The sequence below is a fragment of the Callithrix jacchus genome, chromosome 9 (genome assembly GCF_049354715.1).
Source record: "Callithrix jacchus isolate 240 chromosome 9, calJac240_pri, whole genome shotgun sequence".
Lineage (NCBI taxonomy): Eukaryota > Metazoa > Chordata > Mammalia > Primates > Cebidae > Callithrix > Callithrix jacchus.
Genome location: NC_133510.1, coordinates 78325661 through 78347648, shown reverse-complemented (window position 1 = coordinate 78347648; position 21988 = coordinate 78325661). Strand labels below are relative to the sequence as shown.

The 21988-nt window shown below is 37.2% G+C and overlaps 1 long non-coding RNA gene across 1 annotated transcript in view; it reads left to right on the top strand.

Moving 5' to 3' along the window:
- LOC144577776 (uncharacterized) overlaps window positions 1-21988 on the top strand; it is a 170432-nt gene that overhangs the window by 99078 nt on the left and 49366 nt on the right. The window lies entirely within an intron of this gene.

Sequence of the window (21988 nt, the reverse complement as noted above, 5' to 3'; positions counted from 1 at the left end):
CATCAAAGTAGTAAAATAAACTAATTCACTGTATACTACATAAGCCATTTAAATTCTGATAATTCATGTCTGATGGAAGCAGTAAGAATATGAAATGGTACCCATTCATCCCTTTTCTTCATAAAAACGTGGGCAAAAATGACAATGTTCTAATATAAAGGAGAATGTCATTTAAAAATTCAAGCCTCACCTCTCACTCTTTCTTCTCCCTTTGCCTGAAAACATGCAGAGCTCTTTGATACTCTTGAATTTGAATCTTTTGCCTTAAAAATGTCTGGCCAATGTCATTTACCAAGTACAGACTTCTGGAGAGCTGTGGACTGAGTGCATAGCACAGCTCAGTCCTGAGCAGCAGCATTCAGGAGCTCCCAAACTCTGCGTGAAGGGCCCTAATGTCACCCACCAGAAAACTAACTCCAAATAAACGTTTACCCTTTTGTTTAAAACAAACAAACAAATGATATATATATATCCACTAGTTTCTAAGGCCAGTCATTCTTCATTCTAACAAAAGTAGACTTCAATTTTGTTTTCATTATCTGTTAAAGACATTGGATTGCTAAACAGGTTTGGGCCAAAATCCATCAGCTGCATTTCTTTTGGCTTGTTGGCTAAGACTGTCCATAAGGAAGGATACTCACACTTGGCTGACATTTCCTCCCTAGGTCTCTACATCACATCAATTTACTTGCCAGTGGTTAATAATGTACACTCTGGAGTCAGATTACACGGGTTGGAATTCAGGCTCTACATCTTGCTAGCTAGGCAAATTTGAGCTAATTATTCAAGCTATCTGAGCCTCATTTCCCACCCCTACCCACCATAGGATTTTTGGGAAGGTCATATGAGATAATCCATGGTGCAAATTAAAAGTTCTATAAATAGTAACTATTACTATTATTACACAAAAAATTAAGTATTTTTAACCTTCAGAGAGATGGAGAGGGTCAGATTACATAGATTTTCCAAAAAGTGCACCTGACTGGAACTTCGGGCCTCAAGGCCAGCCTGCACAGGTGTTCAGAGCTATTCTCTGGACCTGTCAGTCATGGAGTTGTTGTTCTCTCCTGTTCCCTTGTCCTTCAAAGGACTAAGAGGAAGGCCTATTGTTATTCATGGAAGGATATTCATTGGCCAGTGTATATCTGACCATAGCTTCTTATGGAACAAAAAAATCATTCTTTATTCATATTCTAACTTCCCCACCAGGAAGTGCAACAATGTAATAGACAACCTTTTATAAGGTGAGTTCAGGCTAGATAAACAGATAAACAGAACTGTGCCTGTTTTTTTCTTCTTCCTTTCTACCATTCTTAAGAATGTATAGTAAGATTGTTAGATCTGGAGTTCCTGTTTCCCAGAGTAAATGCTCTCTGTATATTTGTAAAATTCACTCATGTCCCTTCTCAGCAAATCACCCACCATTCCCCAGAAAAATCTTCTGAGTTTTTTTCATTTTGAATTAGTTTCCTAGAACTTCACATACATTAAATCGTGTAGTAGATACTTTCTTACAGCTAGCCCTCTTCAGACTGTTGGGGAATTTTTTGTCACGACTTATGCAGAGGTACCAAATTTGTAAAGTACTAATATATTTTTCTCTCCTTCCTCAGATGTCACTGCTAGATAGAACTACTGCTATTGAAAGACTGACGTGTGCAAATGAGTACTCAGGATACATTTTCCAGTAGACAAAATGATGACATTTTAGATAGGTTTAGTTGAAGCGTATCTATAGTAAGTTTTTAAGTAAAGTTGAGGTTAATAGACTTCTATGAATTAATTTAGGACTCTAATAGAAATAGGCAGTGTCCAGTGTCTATGATATAGGGAATAGGGAGTGTCAGCTAATCCAGTATGCCTGGGAAATGATTAGAAAGGTTCTGTGCACAGTGACACGCCTACATAACAATTGCGTTGTGGAGTTGTTCTTTCTTACTGAGCGTTCCTTGATTTTGAGTTTGAGTTTTTTCTCAAATGTGTATACATCAGATATATTAGTATTTTAACTATACACTTTAAAAATTATATAAACCAATGAACATAAGAGCAAAAAGAAAGTGGATTATTGATTTTTTTGTCAACTAAATTTAATGTTATGGACAGGCACAGCCAATTTAGTTGGCAAAACCTGTCTAGTTAGTTATAAATAAAGGTGTATTAAAGGGAAAAACTGTGTGTGAAAAATTATAACAGTCTAGAACTTTGCACAATGATGGCTTTATATGTGTCCTTAAGCTTTCTTTCCACTTTAAAGGCAAAACAACTAGAAATGTGTGGGGTGGTTTACGCAACAAAGACGTAAAAGGAATACTCATGATCAAAGAAAAGATCATGTGCACAGTGGCTCATGCCTGTAATCCCAGCACTTTGGGAGGCTGAGGAGGATGGATCATCTGAGGTCAGGAGTTCAAGACCAGCCTGGTCAACATGGTGAAACTCCATCTCTACTAAAATTACAAAAAATTAGTTGGGTGTGGTGGCAGGTACCTCTTGTCCCAGATGCTCAGGAGGCTGAGTCAGCAGAATCGCTTGAACCTGAGAGGCAGAGGTTGCAGTGAGCTGAGATTGTGCCACTGCATTCCAGCCTAGGCAACAAGAGCAAAACTCCATCTCAAAAACAAAACAAAACAGGAAAACAAAGAAAAGACTATGGTTGGTGAATGAAAAATTGGTGAATCTATGTTCATCTACATATAAGGTTTTTAAAAATGTGTATATATATATATATATATATATATATATATATATATATAAAATTGCATTTTAGATTTTGGGGTTAATGTGAAGAACATGCAAGATTGTTGCATAGGTACACATGGCAGTGTGATTTGCTGCCTTCCTCCCCTTCACCTATATCTGGCATGGCAGAGAGAGAGAACTCCATTATCTTTTCCTTTTCTTACAAGGGCACCAGCCCTATTGGATTATGGCCCCACTCTTATGATCTCATAACCATATTCTCACAGGCCTTATGTGCAAATACAGTCACACTGGAGGTTAAGGCTTTAACATATGAATTTCACTGGAATAAAAACATTCAGTGATAACATTATGTCATAGCACTTTAAATCTTCATCATCTCTGGTTTTTATTTAACCTGCTTGGGTTTGCAGGTTTCTCAAATCTATGTCTAGAACATTCAGTTTTGGAATATTCTTAGCCATTATTCAAAGATTGCTTCTGCCACATATATTTTCTGCTTTTTTTCTGGGACTATAATATACACATAGTTTAGACCTTCTCATTCTGTTCTCTACATCTCTTACCCTTGGTTCTGTATTTTTTTTATCTTTTTCTCTCTTTGTACTATATTCTAGATTGTTTCTTTGGATTTACATGTCACCTCATGAATTCTCTCTTCAGTTGCATCTAAGCTAGTATTAAACCCATCATTGAGTTCCTAACTTTGTTACTTGTATTTTTTATTTCTAGAATTTCTATGTGTTCTTAAGAATGTAATATGTCTTTTTAAAATTGTTTTCAGCTCTGTTGTAATTGAAATTCTGAATTACACCTTTATAAACTTAGTCATGGTCAACATAGTTATTTGAAAGTCTGTGTTTGATAACATCAGCATCTACAGGCCTTTTAAATATTCTGTTTTTTCTGTTGGTTCTCATTTATTTTATTCAATCCTTTTACACACATGGATGATTTTTACTGTGAGACAGACATTATACTTACAAATTGCTTGTAGAAATTGAGGCCTAGTATAATATGTTTCTCTAGAGATTATTTACCTTCATTTCAACAGTTGCCTCTGTACACTAGTATTCTGATCACCTCAATTTAATTTCTGAGACTAAGAGAAATTGTATGTGTCAAGCTCTAAAGACAAAGTACATGGGGTGAAAGAAAAAGAAAGCTTAGCTGTTGTTCCATTGTTGAACAACTTCTGGTTCACGTTTATTCCCTGGATACAGCTCTTCAGAGCCGTAATCCAAAGTGCATGAGGTTTATCCATACCTCTCTGTATTGTCAAGCAGGTTCTTGCCTCCAGCTTTTGTCTACTTATTCCTGGGATGTGTTAAGAGCACACCTCACCCCTCAGCCCCTCAGCAGCCTCTTCCAGTATTAGCCAGTGCCCCAGGGGAAGAGTAAGCCTGATTCTTGACCTTGCCTCTATTGATTTCCTTCTTCAGGACCATGGCCTGATAATTACTTACTATTTTGTTGAGGCTCCAATGCCTTTATAGCAGATTCTTATTTATAGTATGCACAAGGTTATATCAATTAAAGACTTTATAATTACTGTAATTGAAAGTGCAGAGTTCTTCTAGCATCTAACTGTGTATTACATATGGTTGAAGAAAGAAATATATGTCCTTGAAAATCTCATATGATGTTTAGGGATACAAAACATGTGATATAGATTTAAGGGAAGAGTACATATATATGATCTCTAAAGCTACAGAGGAAAGAAGTAGGGGTGGGCTGAAGGACTGGTTTATCTATGTGACCATGGTTGTCTTTCATCCTGTGTACAGTACTTGTCTGATCTCATTCACCGGCCACCGCTTTAGCTGCTGTTGCTAAGTCTGACTGCTTTATCTCTTTTGAGCTTGACATGTACAAGCCTAGCTGCCTGTTTAGATATTACCACTAGGCTTTTACAGGTTCTTCAAATGCAATATGTTTAAACCTATGCCCATCCTAGATTTTTCCTCCATTTAATGGTTTGTATTATTTTTTTCTTAGCTGTATGGTTCTACCCATGCTGCCCTACTAAACTTAATTAGGTCTAATAATTTGCAGATTTTCTAAGACATTTTCAAATGATTATATCCTGAAAGTGTTAAACATTTATGTAAACTATTTTACCTGAAGATTGGGTAAGAAGTGTTTAGTGATACTAAGGCACACTCCTTTTTAAGCTATTCTGTGGGCTTCAATCTTGTTCAACTCTATATCTCTGTTTTCCACATAATTGTGGTAGAAATTTAATAATTTTATTATTTCATTTGAGGGTTGTTAATGTATTAAATATTCTTATTAAGAATTCTGGAAATAATTTTACTAATAAGTGATTACTTTTCTATTTTTTGAAATACCCATTTGATGAACTATATGCAATTATGAAATGCTAAGTAGTTGAAAAAATTTTAACTACATGGATAAATATCCTTGATTATAATGCTAAGTGAAAAAGGATAAAATTCATGTCTACTATAATTATAGAGTTCTGTGTGTATGTTCATGGAAGAAAAGATGGAAAAAAATGCATCAAATTTTTATGATCGATTTTTTTTGGATGATGGGACTATAGATATTTAAATATTCATTGTCATGTTTTCCAAATTTCTAAAACTGAATATATCTTAATTAATTAACTTTAAAAGTGCAGTAATAATACAAGTCTGTTGTAAAAAAGTGTATAAGTGCATAATGTAAAATGTGATAGTCCCTCATTCCCTTTCCTTTTTTATTTAGTCTTCTTATCTTGAGATAATCACTATTATAAATGTTGAGCATATATTTTCAGGCCTTTATTTCTGTGTGTGTGTGTGTGTGTGTGTGTGTGCGCGCGCATGTTTATCTTTCTGACAGAACAAGCCTTTTAATTCTTAGATTTACTTGAAAATGAGGATATATACTTCCCTTTTGAATTCAGAGATTAATTGAGAATACTGTAAAATGCTTGGTACAATGATTTCACTTGAACCAAAAAGTAAAGATAGAAAAAGCTGAGGCGTGGGGCTAAAGAGCAGATAATTCTATAATGAATTTTGTTTATTATTCACTGATGGATTCCAGGGTAAAATCTGCACATTGGATTTAGAGCAAAATGGATTTAAACTTCAGGCTAAAACCCATGATTAGATAAACTAATCAGTTCATGAAGATTGACATTAAAAATAAAATAGATAACAGCAGAATATATCTTATGTATTGGGATAATTATTGTGTGTCGAACGTTTATTCAGTTATATTTATATATGTGTATGTTTTTATTAGATCATGATGTAAAATGTGCATCATGTGCTGTAAAAAAACAATTCTTGTTCATAGAGTATGTGTGTGAATCTGCATGTGCATGTATATATGTGTGTGTATAAAACTCACTGGAGTTCAATGGTAGTCCACTAGATAATGCAGAAAAATAAGTAGGGACTTGGCATGTGAATTAGCTCTATGGACGACAGGTCTTGAGAATTGAAAAAAAATGAAGACTGAAGCACATAGATTGTATGTGAATTACACTTTATTGCATTTAGTTTAGAGGGAATAGCTCTCAACAGAAACCACAAAGTAGCATTAATTAGTGGATGCTCCATGACAATAGCTTCTCAGCGTTCCTCTGGTTCCCTCAAAAAACACATGCTTGATCCTTAGCTAATGTCCTCAGCCTCATGAGGACCTGCGATGCTGTAGAAAGAACCAAGCGTGATCTTGATCTTTCTATTTTAATTTTAATTAATTAATTAATTTTTGAGACGAAGTTTCATTCTTGTTGCCCAGGCTGGAGTGCAATGGTGCAATCTCGGCTCACGGCAGCCTCTGCCTCCTGGGCTCAAGCGATTCTCCTGCCTCAGCCTCCTGAGTAGCTGGAATTACAGGCATGCACCACCACACCTGGCTAATTTTGTATTTCTAGCAGAGATGGGGTTTCTCTATGTTGGTCAGGCTGGTTTCGAACTCCCTACCTCAGGTGATCCGCCCACTTCAGCCTCCCAAAGTGCTGGGATTACAGGCGTGAGCCACCGCACCCAGCCGATCTTGAACTTTTTAGACCTCATTCATACTACTTTAAAATTTGAGAATAATTACTGAAATGATTGCAAAAACTTGCTTGGCAAACCTTGTCACCTAAATCTAACATTCGAATTTGGTTTTCAGTTTCTTGTTTTGTCACTGGTACCATGTTATATGATAGCCTCAAGTTATATAGTTGTAAATAGGCAACAAACACATTCTTACTCCACTATTTTTAATTGGTGTGGCAAAAGGTCTAAAGGCATGGTAAACACGGCTATGCCACAGCTCAGAGGCAAAGCCCCACCTTGGACTGAAGACTTCCGCCCATTCTCCCTGTATTCTAATCAGTACAGCTCAGAGTTCAGAAATGTACTGCTGAGAATGTTGTATTCTACAGATTGTCTAGTGAGAGAGAGAGAGGTATTCTAACACTCCTAACTGGGAAAGAAATGGATTTCCTGAGAACAGTGAGGAATTATGTATGTGAAGGAATAGCTGTATTCAAAGTTTCATTGACTCATATTCCTTTTCCTAAATGTATTCACTTTGCCCTCTATTTTTCTTTCTTTCTCTTTGTTTCTTTTCTTTCTCTTTTTTTTTTTTTTTTGAGACAGAGTATTGGTCTTGTTGCTGAGGCTGGAGTGCAATGGTTCAAGCAATTTTCCTGCCTTAGCCTCCCGAGTAGCTGGGATTATAGCCATGCACCACCACGCCTGGTTAATTTTGTATTTTTAGTAGAGACAGGGTTTCTCCATGTTGGTCAGGCTGGTCTCAAACTGCTGACCTCAGGTGATACGCCCACCTCGCCCTCCCAAAGTTCTGTGATTACAGGCATGAGTCACTGCAGCCAGCCAGGCCCTCTATTTTGTTAGGCTACCTTCTGCAGTGTTAGATCTGCAATGGCCTGCCCTTCCCTCTCCTTTCTCCTTGCACATAATTTTTCTTTGTTCCATCTCACTTTCCTTCAATTCCAAACACACATCAGTAAGGAAGTCTTTGTAAAGCAGGAGTCTCTGAGGTTAGCATACACTGTTGACAACATTATCGCATGTTCAGTTGTGTACAAACATGCTTGGATAGCTGGAGCGGGGGGTGGAGGGTATTCCAAGAGTCTTATTTTCATAAAGGGTCAAGGAACCACTGGTGAAAAAAGTTATCCTAACAGAAAAGATTGCTGGGGATCTGATGTCTGGCCAAAGAACGTGGGACTATGTTAAGTGTAGAGGCCATCTTTAGTTCAGCAGAATATTTGCCACTTAGCCATCCTTTAGCTTTTGGCCAAACGTAATGGATATGAAGCACTAGCAAATATTTTTCTGTGAGACTCCTGTCTATAAAAGCAATTCTCTAAAAAATGTATTGCGACATTTATGGGCTCATGTGAGGTGTAGTGATTTATCCTAATTGGTGAAGACCTGGAGAAGTACTTAGGTGTTTTTGCATGTTGTCCAGTCACCACATGAGAAGATTCCTTGAAGTGTTAAGGCATCGTCTCTTTCAGTTCAGATCCAGGAATTCTCTGTATATTCGTTACAGTCCACTTCTTGACAATTTTATATCTCCCACTGTGAGAAAAAGCAGTGCTGTGATGACTCACTCTGCCATGACTCTTCAGGACTCAACTGTATACAAATAGCATAGATCTTGTTTCTGCAATTCTCTAATACAACTTATTTAATGTTGATTACCTCATTACTCATGACAGTGTATTATCTTTCATACTGCCCTTGAAGAGTGATACCCAGTGAATCTCTCAAAGATTGATACTGAGTTTCATTGTTGAGGAACAAAAATGCTAATCTCACCCAGAGCATGCAGGAACACCTGAGCAATAATTTTTTTACTCAGCATGTCAAATTTATCATTAAGAAAGCAGATCTTCAAACTGTGTCTTCTCTTGACCTTTGTAGGCTGTAATCAGTGTAACTCCTAGAATGTGATCTCTTTCAGTATTGACTGCATCCTTGCCTTCCACAGACTCACCAGTGAGAGGGGGATGGAGATATGCTCTGGGCAGAGGGAGAAGAGCAGTACATTCACAGAGGTCTATCCTTCTTATGATATGTTCTCTCTGTCAACCTAGGTGAGCAATTTAAGTCCCCAATATGACATCACTAAACGCAGAGTTAGGAAGAAATATATGCAATCTTGCAAGTTAGTATAAGCAGATTCAGCACACCACTGACTATTTGTGTTACCTAAGAATTACCTGAAAAATGCTGTGGCCTGCCCACGTTTTCATCAAGGGACGGGAAGGACAATCCCCCAGATACTGAATAAATATATAGACAGCAGAAGAACAAAACAAAATGGCTTTCTAATTTCTTACAAACCATAGTTGTTTAACATCATAGTTACACATTTGTAAAAAGAAAGCTGTTTTATTGCAGTGCCTTAAGGTGTTTTGAACATACAGATTTTACAGCAGAGCAGTTCAAGAGGCATGAGGAATGTTTCTTTTCTCTATCTTTTGGAGCACTGAAGTGTGAGCTGGAGCAGACTAAGCCTGACTTGGAGAAATGGGGAGGACATGATTGACTGGAATTGTTCATGGAATTGGTTTGGCTGATTCTTATTGATTCGGCCATTTCTCCAGAAGCCATTACTACAGCTGTTGAAACAGGGGTAGAGAAACATGACAGGCACTAAGTGGTGTCTAAGAGGTTAATATTGAGCATATTTAAAATAATCTCTGGAGACTTCTGGAATTGTCTAAGAGGAATCTTAAGAAATACTTTAGATTTTGTAACAGCTAATATAATAAATGCTATAATGCTGGTGCTGACAGTGGTGACCCTGATCTACCCTGGAAAGCTTGGCTTTTATTGTTTATTCTGTTGTATCTCATCATTAATTCCTACTTTGTATTCTTTATTTTAAGAATTATTTTATTTTAGCAAAGGGACAGTTACACATTTTTTTTTGAGACGGACTTTCGCTCTTGTTACCCAGGTTAGAGTGCAATGGTGCGACCTCGGCTCACCGCAACCTCTGCCTCCTAAGTTCAGGCAATTCTCCTGCCTCAGCCTCCTGAGTAGCTGGGATTACAGGCACGTGCCACCATGCCCAGCTAATATTTTTATATTTTTAGTAGAAACGGGGTTTCACCATGTTGACCAGGATGGTCTCGATCTCTTAACCTCAGTTACACATTTTTATTCTTGGGGCCTATAACATTCAATGGACATCTCAAAAAGTGATGATGGTGTCTAGACCAAACAAAAGAAGAATAGGGGCATAAAAATGATAGTCTGATCTCTTTTAGAGTTTTTGTGCTCAGAGGTGAAGTTTTCCCCTCACATAGCTAATACAAACTATGATTTGCATTATAAACTCCCTGCTACATGGGTTTCTCTAAGGGGTGGACCATCTTGACCTTTTAATTGTTATTGTTTTTCCTCAAATTGCAATTATATTCTTAATCCCTGTCCTGCTAACTGGCAATTTTCTAATAGAGTTTTCATTCTTCCGTATTTCATTAATTGCAACTTGTGTACCGTAGAATGATAGAATCTTCATAACAGCACCTTGCTAACTGGAAAGGTTATGAAATGCTAATGAGCTCTTTTAATTGGCTAACTCATTACAGGACTTTCCAGATTCCTTATTTTCTTTAATATTTCTTTATATTTTTAGACATTCTTCCTTGAAAAGTATTCTTCAAGATTATTTTAAATATTCTTGAAAAGAAATTAACGTATTTGATGCCCTTCTGTATGTTGAACATACACACATAATTATTATTTTTATTTTTTTCAACAAGCCCCATTAGTAAGGCATTCCTACTCCTCTGCAGTAAAGGAAAACAAGGATTTAAAAAAAAAGCATGTTATTGGCTCAAGGTCAATGGTGGAGCAATGATTTACGTTCAAGTTTTCCATCTTCAAATCTTGTGTTCTTTCTTTTATAGAACTCAAAGGGCTACGTAAAAGGTTTACTGTGGGGAAAAAAAGAAATTGAAAAAAAAATTGTCACTAAGTAGCAATGAAAGGACTTTCCCCACTAAGGTGCCATTATTATCTGTCTTCATCGTTATTGTCTTATTTCACTTCTCTTCTACTTACTTCTTGCCTTTATTCCTTTAATCAGACTGAACATTGTTTATTTTCTTTTTCTAATTTTATAAGAATCATTCAATTATACAGATAAAATTATCTATAATCATTTATTATTATAATGATAATATATGATTTATATGATAATATTTAAAGAGAACCAGTTTACCAGTTCCCTTTCTATTGTCACTGGATTTTACACAATTTGAATTTAAGTATAATGGAAACAACACAGGTAAGTGGCTTTTGTGTAATTTTCATTCATTTTTTTTTTATTTTTTAGAGGGAAAAAGAAAAAGAAGGGGAAAAAAAGAAAAAGAGGGAAAAAGGAATATTACTTCATTCCTAAAATGGGTTTCAATAATGGCCGATCAATATTTTGAGTGTTTAAAGTGGTTAATGCGTATTTTACGTGTTTAAAATGGAGACGTCTATTGTGTTTATTTGTTCTGGCTCTGAGTTCAAGTCCTGGATATCATTATCAATTTTTTGTCTCGTTGAATCTAAATCTCATTATGTGTCTTATGTATCTGGGTGTTAAGATCTCTTATTGTTACATTAATCCTTTTACCCTTGCATCCTTGTAGCTTTGAGATCTATTTTATCAAGTGTGAGAATTGCAACTCCTGCTTTTTATTTATTTATTTTTGCTCTCCATTTAGTTGGTGAGTTTTTTTCCATCCCCTTGTTTTGAGTCTTTGTATATCTTTAGATATATCGTTAGATTTTGTGGATAATGTATATTTTGTGTGTTTAAAATGGCAAGCTCTATTGAGTTTATTTGTTCTGGATCTTAGTTCCAGTCCCGGATATCGTTATCTATTTTCTGTCTCGTTGAATCTAAATCTCATTATGGGTCTTATGTATCTGGGTCATTCATTTTTTAATGGGTTGCTCAAGATGCCCTTTTACTGTTGAGCAGAATATTCTGTAGCTTTTTATTAAACCCCCATTGCACTCCTCCCTCAAATTGCCCAAGGATTCTGAGGTTTACTGAATTGTTAGAGGTTAGATCCATTTACGAATGGAAGGTGAAATGAGAACTAAAGTCTAATCTGGCTACTAGAGGCCATTGCATCTGCCTCTGTCTCAGCGTTGTTTTAGATTGTTCCACAAATCAGAATGCCCTACTTCTCCAGATTCTGAATGTTCTACATCTGGGCACAAGATTACAGTTCTTTCATTGTACCACCTCATGCTCAGTCATTGTTGCTTAAGCAGACCACCGTGCTGCGGGGCTGGTGGGGATGAGCTTGCAGGTTCAGTTGTCAGTGTGAAAATGTGCCCTTTCCTATGACCTTCCAGATGAGGAACTGCTCAGATCACCAGCTGCTTCAGGTTACCAGTCCACACCTGTCTATCTCACCTCTGATAACCTTGGTAAGATTTCCTGCTGCTGGGACTGATTATTAGCATTTCTATGAATAGATACAGTACAATATTTCAGAATATTGACAATCACAATTATTTTTCATGATTTTTATTAAAGGTGCTAATTTCACATTAGTTGTTATCGTTTTAGGAAGTAGTTATTAAAATGATGTTTTTAATTTCCTGGTCATCTGTCATGAAGAAAGTAGTTATACTTTAAAGGCATGAACGTTTCTTTTAGCTTAGTTGTCATACCTTGGTCATATATTTTAGCATATTTAGGTTTATGATCTTTAATTGTGAAATGAAGGAATTGAATTAAAATAGCACAATCTAGTTTAGGTTCCTTTTCTGCCTTAAATCCCTTCTACAGTAAAAATCATCTTATCATCTTATGTGTTACATAATAAATAAATGTTATAAAAAGTCAATATGTTATTGTGGATCATATTCTTACTAGTATTACCAAAAGTTCCATTTCCTTAGGCTAGCCCTGGATTTTGTATATTATCCTGGGATGGTGATTATTAGTAGGCCATTTCATTCTCAAAACCGTTCTAGTTTGGATGATAAATGATATGAATATCTTAATTATTTGATGGTTTAAATATAATCTTAATGATAATTATATAAAATACGTTTTAACTTTTTCCCACTTAACATGTGACATTTGCTATTCAATTTTTAAAAATTTTATTAAAAAATTAAAAGATCTGAAATGTGAAATAATATTTATAATGTTTGATTGGGGACTAAATGTATATTAAAATATAGATATGAATATAACTGCTTGTGGCAGCATCAACAAAACTGCTTATTTTATGTTTGGATTTCTTGCATTTTACTTTTAAAAACATGAAGTGTTTTATTTAAATAATTTTTATGTTTTTGTTCCTAAAATGTGTTCAGAGAAAAGATTTAAGTTGTCATTTCCTAGCCTACACTCAAATAAAACATTTGCTTATGGATAATATTTAATCTCATTAGTCAAAAAACTCAAATTGCATATTTGGCAAAATAGCTTCCCTTTTCACACTCTAAAAGTAGAACTAGAAATAGCATGATTTGCTGTACATATATTTTCATTGATTTAATGCAACTGATAGGTTTGGTTAAAGAAACTCTTAAGGGAATTTATAGAATTATCTCCTTTATGTTTCTTATAAATTTTTATTTCAACATCAGTGTTCTTTTGCTTCCTGTCTTCAACCAATGATCTACTGTAGATATAAATTAAACAATGAATAAGAACAAAAACAATTTAAAGCTACGCAGTGGTCCAAACCACCACGGATGGCGTTCTGACGATGATACACAGGGTGAGGTCTGACTCATGAGCCACTGTCCGTGATGACTTGACATTCTCAAGAAGTAATCCCAAATGTTCTCACTGCATGCTGCTGCAGGCCCTCATGGCAGGGATCCACACCGCTGGCTCAGGTGCTGGTTGCTGCAGAATCTCTCTTCAGCTGGCCTTTTGCTACTGAACTGTCTCTGTCTCTGTGATGGCCTCACTGCAGGCAGTTTCTCCACCCATAGTTACTGCTGCCAAAGCCACCCTGGACTTGGGAAAGGGTAAACAACTCCACTGAACCTGTGCGCTCCAGCAGTGGGCATCTCCTTTTTCTTTAATTTCTCTTAGTAAAGCAGAGGCCAGGAACTATATTTCATCATTTTAAGATTTTTAGGATTTGGAGCATTTTAAAAATGATTGTTTGAGGGTAATAGAAGGGAGGTACAACCTGTACAGAGCATTTTACTGCGTCTACTTCAAATCCTTTGGGGGTTCCTCATCAGGCAGGTCCTTGCTTTGCTGTGGGTTATTAGGGGCAGCTCACCCCATGCCCAGTCACTAACACTGGCTGTTACAGTATTGAGGCCTCTGTGCTCATTAAGACGAGTCCTTCACCTAGAAAAGGGAGAGGTGCTCTGTGCTTGGGAACAGAGATATGTTTCCCAAGACCTCCTTTCTTGTCTCAGGATTTACTTCCTTGTGGGATGATTGACAACAGGAACATCAATTTTCTTTTAGGGAAACTTTATTTCCACCCATTGCAGTATATACAGATCCTGTGGCTGTACTATGTGCATTGGCTTCCTAGTGTCAGAGTAATGTGGTTTTAAATAACGCCACTTTTGAGATGCTAAAAACTCAGTCCAGATGGGACTTGTTCAAACTCAGTTTCCGTTCATCAAAAAGTCAAACTGTGTTAAGATCTAGTCTTACCCATGAAAACTTTAATAATCATAGATGTCTAGAACATCAGTTTTTCACCCCCAAACGTTTTAGTTTTCCATTGTTACATTGTCAAAAAGCATTCTGGATATATATAAATATATTCTAAAAAGAAGCCATTTGCATGTCCTTTTGTGGTAAAATATGAATTTGGTTAAAATTGGGTGATATTTACTTTATCTTCAAAGTATGATGAATTTTTCATGTGTGGAACTGTGGTCTGATAAGTTTTTAGGAAACAACACTCCACTAGAGAACATAGAATCTTAGAATCCATCCACTGCATTCTCCTTCTGGTACTCTCCTTTCCTCTGTAACACCCCAGCTGACGTGAGGTGTGAGCTGTGCTGTGCAAGGCTGTCCCATGTGAATACAGATGCAGACTCTGTGAGGGTAACAGAAGGAACTGTGAGCCCAGGGGAAGAAGAAAAACTTGTGGACATATGTGCAAAGAGCAATTGTAATTATATTGCACTACCCAACTCATGATCTGTAACTCCTTTGTTAATGAAAAGAATGTATATGTATGTGAAACTTGCATTTCAGAAAGGAGAGGTCGAAATAATGAGTCCTGGGGAATGCGAACCTATGTTAAGAAAATGTGTAGAAAACTTAGGGTTAAAGGAGAAGACAAGTGTGTTGGATCTAGGAAAAAATCCAAAAGAAGCTATCTAGGCTGGAGACGGACGGGGTGGGAGTTATAGAATGAGAAGTAATTCGGCTAGACCAGCCCCCAGCATGTCATCTGTCAGAGGAGCAGAAGGCCCGTAGGATTCAGGAGAATGTGCAATTCTGGGGGCTCCACTCCCTGAAATATCTCTGCACTTGCTTGCTTATGGTTCAAAATTTTCAACCAGAAACATTTTCTATGACATGAGATAAAGAATGTAAAATCAAAGTGTGGAATTCTGTTAGTCAAATGGGTTGTGAAAACCATTTTAGACCACTGTTACCTCTTTCACCTGGATTACAGGAACAAGCTCCTAATTGGTTCCCTAACTGGCATGAATGATTTTACTGGAAAATAATGTTTATTCATGTCTTCCCTAATGAACCCTTTAACTTTCCTCCAGTTGCTTAAGATTGAGTTCAAGCCCTTGACACGGCTGACAGCACTCGGTGGGATAGGGCCCTGGTGGAGTGCTGTTTCCTAAACCACTCCCGCCTTTTTCCTCTGCTCCCCCTTCCACTAACTTCTTTCAGTTCTTTGAACAGGAAACTCTTTGTTTTTACACCTTTACATCAGTGGCTCCCTTAAAAACTTGTTTTCCCATTCCCTACCCTACCCTATTTTAGGTTTCAGCTTAGAGTAATTTTCTCTAGGAGGTTTCCTGCTGACTTCCCCAGTGGGAGTTAGAGGCAGCCAAGCATGCTGTTCTCATCACAGCCCTTATAGCACTGTATTGTAAAAGCCATTTCAGTTGTCTCCGTCTTCTACTAGGTTGAGAGTTTCTTGGTCTTTCTTGTTTACCATTGTATCCACCACACCTAGCATAGTTCTAGCTTGGATTAGGCGCTCAATAAAAACCTGATGAATGGTCAGATAGATGAATGAAAGAAGGTTTTCCTTTTCTGACAAGAGAAAGTGGTGAACAGAATAGTTGGGGAAAAAAATGTAGTGGCTAAAAATAAAGCAAACAGACTTTTTCTTACCTTTGATCAGCTATATTTTTCTTAAAATAGGGGAAAAAACAAACTACTGAGAAAGGTGTTTGCTTATTGGTTTATTTTATTTTATTTTATTATTTATTTTTTGTTTTTGAGATGGAGTTTCGCTCTTGTTACCCAGGCTGGAGTGCAATGGCCTGATTTCGGCTCACCGCAACCTCTGCCTCCTGGGTTCAGGCAATTCTCCTGCCTCAGCCTCCTGAGTAGCTGGGATTACAGGCACATGCCACCATGCCCAGCTAATTTTTTGTATTTTTAGTAGAGACGGGGTTTCACCATGTTAACCAGGATGGTCTCGATCCCTTGACCTCGTGATCCACCCGCCTCAACCTCCCAAAGTGCTGGGATTACAGGCTTGAGCCACTGCACCCAGCCAACTGGTTGATTTTAAATTTTGCCACCAATGAAAGCTTACTGCTATGTGCCTGTTGCTTCTGTTTTCTTTTCTCTTAATATCATGGGCTGGCTTGCCTGCCTTCCTTCCTTCCTTCCTTCCTTCCTTCCTTCCTTCCTTCCTTCCTTCCTTCCTTCCTTCCTTCCTTCCTTCTTTCTTTCTTTCTTTCTTTCTTTCCTTTCTTTCTTTCTTTTTACAAAGGAATATGTTATAAAAAGAACATTATTTCAAGGTATCACTGTATAGAACCTGACATAACAAGTATTTGTAAATTAACGTTCACTAGATATAAGCACTTAATCTCCAGAGTAGATAGCATACATGTATATTGAAACCTAGAGGCCTGGGGTTTGGTCTTGCTTATATCATTATCCATGTAACTAGCACTAGGACATTAAACTTTCTATATTTAATTGCATTTAAGTAAATGCATCATCTTTAAAATAAACAAACACCAACAGGGCATGGTGGCTCCTGCCTGTAATCCCAGCACTTTGGGAGACAAAGGCAGGCAAATCATGAGATCAAGAGATCGAGACCATCCTGGCCAACATGATGAAACCCTATCTCTACTGAAAATACAAAAATTAGTTGGACATGAGGGTGCACGCCTGTAGTCCCAGTTACTTGGGAGGCTGAGGCAGGAGAATCACTTGTACCCGGGAGGCAGAGGTCGAGGTGAGCCAAGATTGTGCCACTGCACTCCAGCCTGGTGACAAAGCAAGACTTCATCTCAAAAATAAATAAATAAATAAATAAATAAAATAAAATAAAAACTGATGCCTTTTCTGACATCTCACATGTGAAGATATAATGAAACGACGTATATAACAGTACTGTAAGCTACTCTGTAAGACACAGGTACTAAGAAGTGTGACAGGGAGGGTAATGGCCCAGAAGTTAGGTTGCCAGTGGGTAGTCCCACTCATACTGATAATTACTACTTTTTCTCTATTATCCTCTTATTAAACAAAATAAAACATAAGAAGGTTATGCCGAGTGTTGTGTTGAGATTCCTTTTAGCTTTGATCTTTTTAAAATTATTATTATTTTATGTTCTGGGATACATGTGCAGAACGTGCAGGCTTGCTACATAGGTATACACGTGCCATGGTGGTTTGCTTCACCCATTAACACATCATCTACATTAGGTATTTCTCATAATACTGTCCTTCCCTTTGCTCCCAATCTCCTGACAGACCCCAGTGTGTGATGTTCCCCTCCCTGTGACATGTGTTCTCATTGTTCAACTCCCATTTACGAGTGAGAACATGTGGTGTTAGGTTTTCTGGTCCTGTGTTAGTTTGCTGAGAATAATGGTTTCCAATTTTATCCATGTCCCTGCAAAGGACATGAATGCATTCTTTTTTTATGGCTGCATAGTATTCCACGGTCTATTTTCTTTATCCAGTCTATCATTGATGGGCATTTGGGTTGGTTCCAAGTCTTTGCTATTGTGAATAGTGCTGCAACAAACATATGTGTGCATGTGTCTCTATAGTAGAATGATTTATGATCCTTTGGATATATACCCAGTAATGAGATTGCTGGGTCAAATGGTGTTTCTGGTTCTAGATCCTTGAGGAATCGCCACACTGTCTTCCACAATGGTTGAACTAATTTACACTCCCAACAACAGTGTAAAAGCATTCCTATTTCTCCACATCCTCTCCAGCATCTATTGTTTCCTGACTTTTTTAATGATCCCCATTCTAACTGGCGTGAGATGATATGTCATTGTGGTTTGGATTTGCAATTCTCTAACGACCAGTGATGATAGCCTTTATCATTATAGGAAATGAAATGAGTACTATATTCTGTACATAATCCTATTAAATTTCTTAAAGAATTTATTGCTGTTTAATCTATCCTTGTGTTTTATGGGTTGTTGTAGTTCAGTGACTGTTGTAGGAAATTTTTCTTCCTTCTTTTTCTATCCCAGTTATTTTGTGATTTTTTCCCCAGATATGCACATTCTCTTTCGATATATCTGTGCATTGTCTTAGAATGTTTAAAATCTACCCAGGAACCTATAATGGCTAACAGCTCTTTGAGTTTTCCTTCACAGCTATACGAGATGTTTTTAGTAATTGCGTTCTGTAGAGTTAGCAGCTGTTTTGTTACCCAAAATATTTTTTTTCTTTCTTGGCTCTTAAGTTGATGTTTGGTAGTCTATTCCCAAGTGCTCAGCCTGAAGGAGAGACAGTTTCTATTCCCCCTGCAAATGCTAAACAGACAAATGAACAAAATAGAACAAAGCAAAAAGTCCAATTAAACAGTCTGGAAGAATCTAGTTGAATGGTGGATATTAGCAAGACCGAGCTAGACCACCTGCCTTTATGCAATTTGTGGCTTTCCGTTCTTATGTAATACAAGGGATAGATGTCTGGCAAAACTAAAAGGAATTTAGAAAGTAGGGATGAAACATGATTCCTTTTGAGGGAGGTAAATCACTTCATTCAAGTACCAGCTTACTTTCATTGCTGCATTTGAACTTCCAAAGAGAGACATGTGGAGCAGTTGATCCACAGTTGTACCTTTCATTGTTGGTTTATTAAGTGGCTCTTTTGTGTGTGTGTGCAATTTCATTCAGACAGTTAATCATTTCTTGAAGTATTTGTTCTTAGCTTTCTACAAATTGATAAGCATGGCTATAGGGAAATCTATGTGGAAATTCTGTTTTTCAAAGGGTTGACAGTTTTTAATGAGTCCTCAGAGTATCTCAGGTTTCACTAATCTGTGTTTAACTAGAGGGGAAAAATGTGGGTAGTAAGCTACAATAACCTTCTGCCCCATAAAATGGAGAAAACCACTCAGGCACTTAAGTAAGCCTCTTCCAAAAACATAATATAATACATTCACCCCAGAACAGGGTATAAGCCCTAAAGCATGATTCAAACATAGAAACAAAAAATTGCTGTTGGAAGATAAAGAATTATCAGCAGATGTGTTCTTGCTTGCTGCTTTGACGTTGCTGAGACAGGCAGGAACAAAGGAAGAAATGATGCACTGAGCTGATGAAAACAAATTCCAGAAGCATTTATGACCAAGCTGTGTGTGGTTAGAGGAACAGAATGAAACATAATTTTTCAAAGTTTCCAGAAGGGCTTGTGCATGCTGCAACATAACCAGAAACAATATAACATGCTACAGGGGGAATCAGTGATACAAGTGACATTCCCCATATAGACCTAGTTATTTACAAAAGCTATAAGATTGAAGGACTCATAAGCCTTTAAGATGTACAATGTTGTTACAGGAAAGGTGTCCTGGTTCAGACCCCCAGAGAGGGTTCTTGGATGTTGTACAAGAAAGAATTCAGGGAAAGCCCATAGTGTAAAGTGAAAGCCAGTTTATTAAGAAAAAAAAAAAAAGAAAAGAATGGCTAATCCATAGACAGAGCAGCCCCGAGGGCTGCTAATTACCTATTTTTATGGTTATTTCTGGATGAACAAGGGGTGGATTACTCATGCCTTCCCCTTCTGGACCACATAAAGGTCACTGCCTGTCATTGCTATGGCATTTGTAAGCTATCATGGCACTGGTGGGAGTATAGCAGTGAGGATGACCAGTGGACACTCTTGTTGCCATCTTGGTTTTGGTGGGTTTTGGTTGGCTTCTTTACTGCAACCTGTTTTATCAGCAATGTCTTTATGACCCGTGCTGACCTCCTATCTCGTCCTAGGAAGTAGAATGCCTTAACCTTCTGGGAACGCAGCCCGGTAGATCTCAGCCTTGTTTTACCCAGCTCCTATACAAGATGGAGTTGCACTGGTTCACATGCTTCTGACAATGTTGTATATAGAGTCAGTACAGCTTCAGGATTAAGAAACTAGACTCCAGAGTCAGACAGACATGGTTGATATCAAATCTTGCTTCCACTGACCTTGCCCAATTTACTTGAAAATTTTATGCCACAATTTTCTTGTTAGTAAAATGGGATCATGATTAGCCCTTTATCATAGCATCGATTTGAGGAATTAGGTAATGCTTGTAAGACATTGGTGAGTATTCATTAGTGTGTCAACGAATGATGTCTAGTATTGATATTGTTATTAACAAGACATTCTGGCTGTGGACTTTATGTACTTCCAGAACATTTGGTCACACACTGAACATATCCAAAACCGTAGCCTGTTAAAGCCTAGAACTGGCTTAGAAATTGCATTTTCCAAAGAATTTAAACATTGCAGACTGTACTTTCCAAAGACGGATGCTACAATAGTTCCTATCCCACATGCTATGTGATAATGTGAGCTTGCCACTCCTCCCATGAAGAGTTGGGGTTTATATTTTCTCCACTTTGAAACCTACTTCAACCAATAGAGTATGGTGGGAGTGACACTATGTCACTTCGGAGGTGAAGTCCAAAAATGCTTTCACTTGGTACACTTAAATACTTCTGGGAGTGTTGTCTGATTCCTCTGGGGCTGCCATGCTAAGAAGCTAAGCCACACAGAGAAGCCACAGATGGATGTTGAGCGTGGCAGTCTTAACCTTTGAGCCATTCCTTCTAAGACACCAGATATAAGTTATTAGTCTTCTCATCTGAGACCCCAGACCTCATGACAGAGAGAAGCCAGCCCTAATGTCTCCTTTCCAAATTCCCAGTCAATCCTTGAACATAATAAAATGCTTGTTTGAAGCCACCTAGTTTTTGGGTAATTTGTTATATAGCAAAGATAACTGGGATAGAAATTCTTCCGGTCTGGCCAGTTCTCCCATCTATGGATTTTCCAACTTTTCTTGATCAAGTAATTAGCATATATCATGGCCTTTTTAATGCAAGTCACTGTGTTAGAACAGGGATAAGCCAACATAGTTAAACAGAAGTATACACAAGGATTAAGAAAAATACTTAGGAATTCTATGGTAAGGAGTGTGTAGCATAGAGTAATGCAGGCATGACCATGGTATAAACTTCAAAGAGGCTGAGACAGTCTAGGAAGTCTTCATGGTAAAGAGGCTTGCATAGGGCCCTTGGATAGGTGGTACTTGGATAAATAGAAAAGGGAGAAAATGAATTCCTGGCAAAAGTTTAAAAAAATGTTTTGGAAGACATTTGGGCATTGCATCTTAAAATCAGTCTGTTAATATATGACTATATCTGTCTTACTTGCAAAATAATATTTACAAGAAAGAATGCTTTTTGATATGTTGCTAATTCTAAGAGAATTTACTTAGTACCTTATGTAGGTTGAATTATGTCAGTGGTGTCTGACATTGGACAATTTCCACAGGATTGATCAGCAAACTTTGCCTCTTATATAAACATAATTTACAACTTTATTAGAACACACAGAATTTTCAACTAATTCCAACAAATATAGTGTCTAATAAATATTTATCATCTCAAAGTTATACATCGGTTGTCTTTAGAACTGTTAAATCACAAAATATATGCAAAAGCTCTTTGCCCTTCTTAGAAAACGTATTTAGATATCCAAATTTTAATGACAAGAGATAACATAGATATGGCTATAACTTACATTTTATAAGTAACGTATAAATATTTGCAAAACACTGTCCTTAAAAAAAATAAAGAAAAACATAAAGAAATGGCTA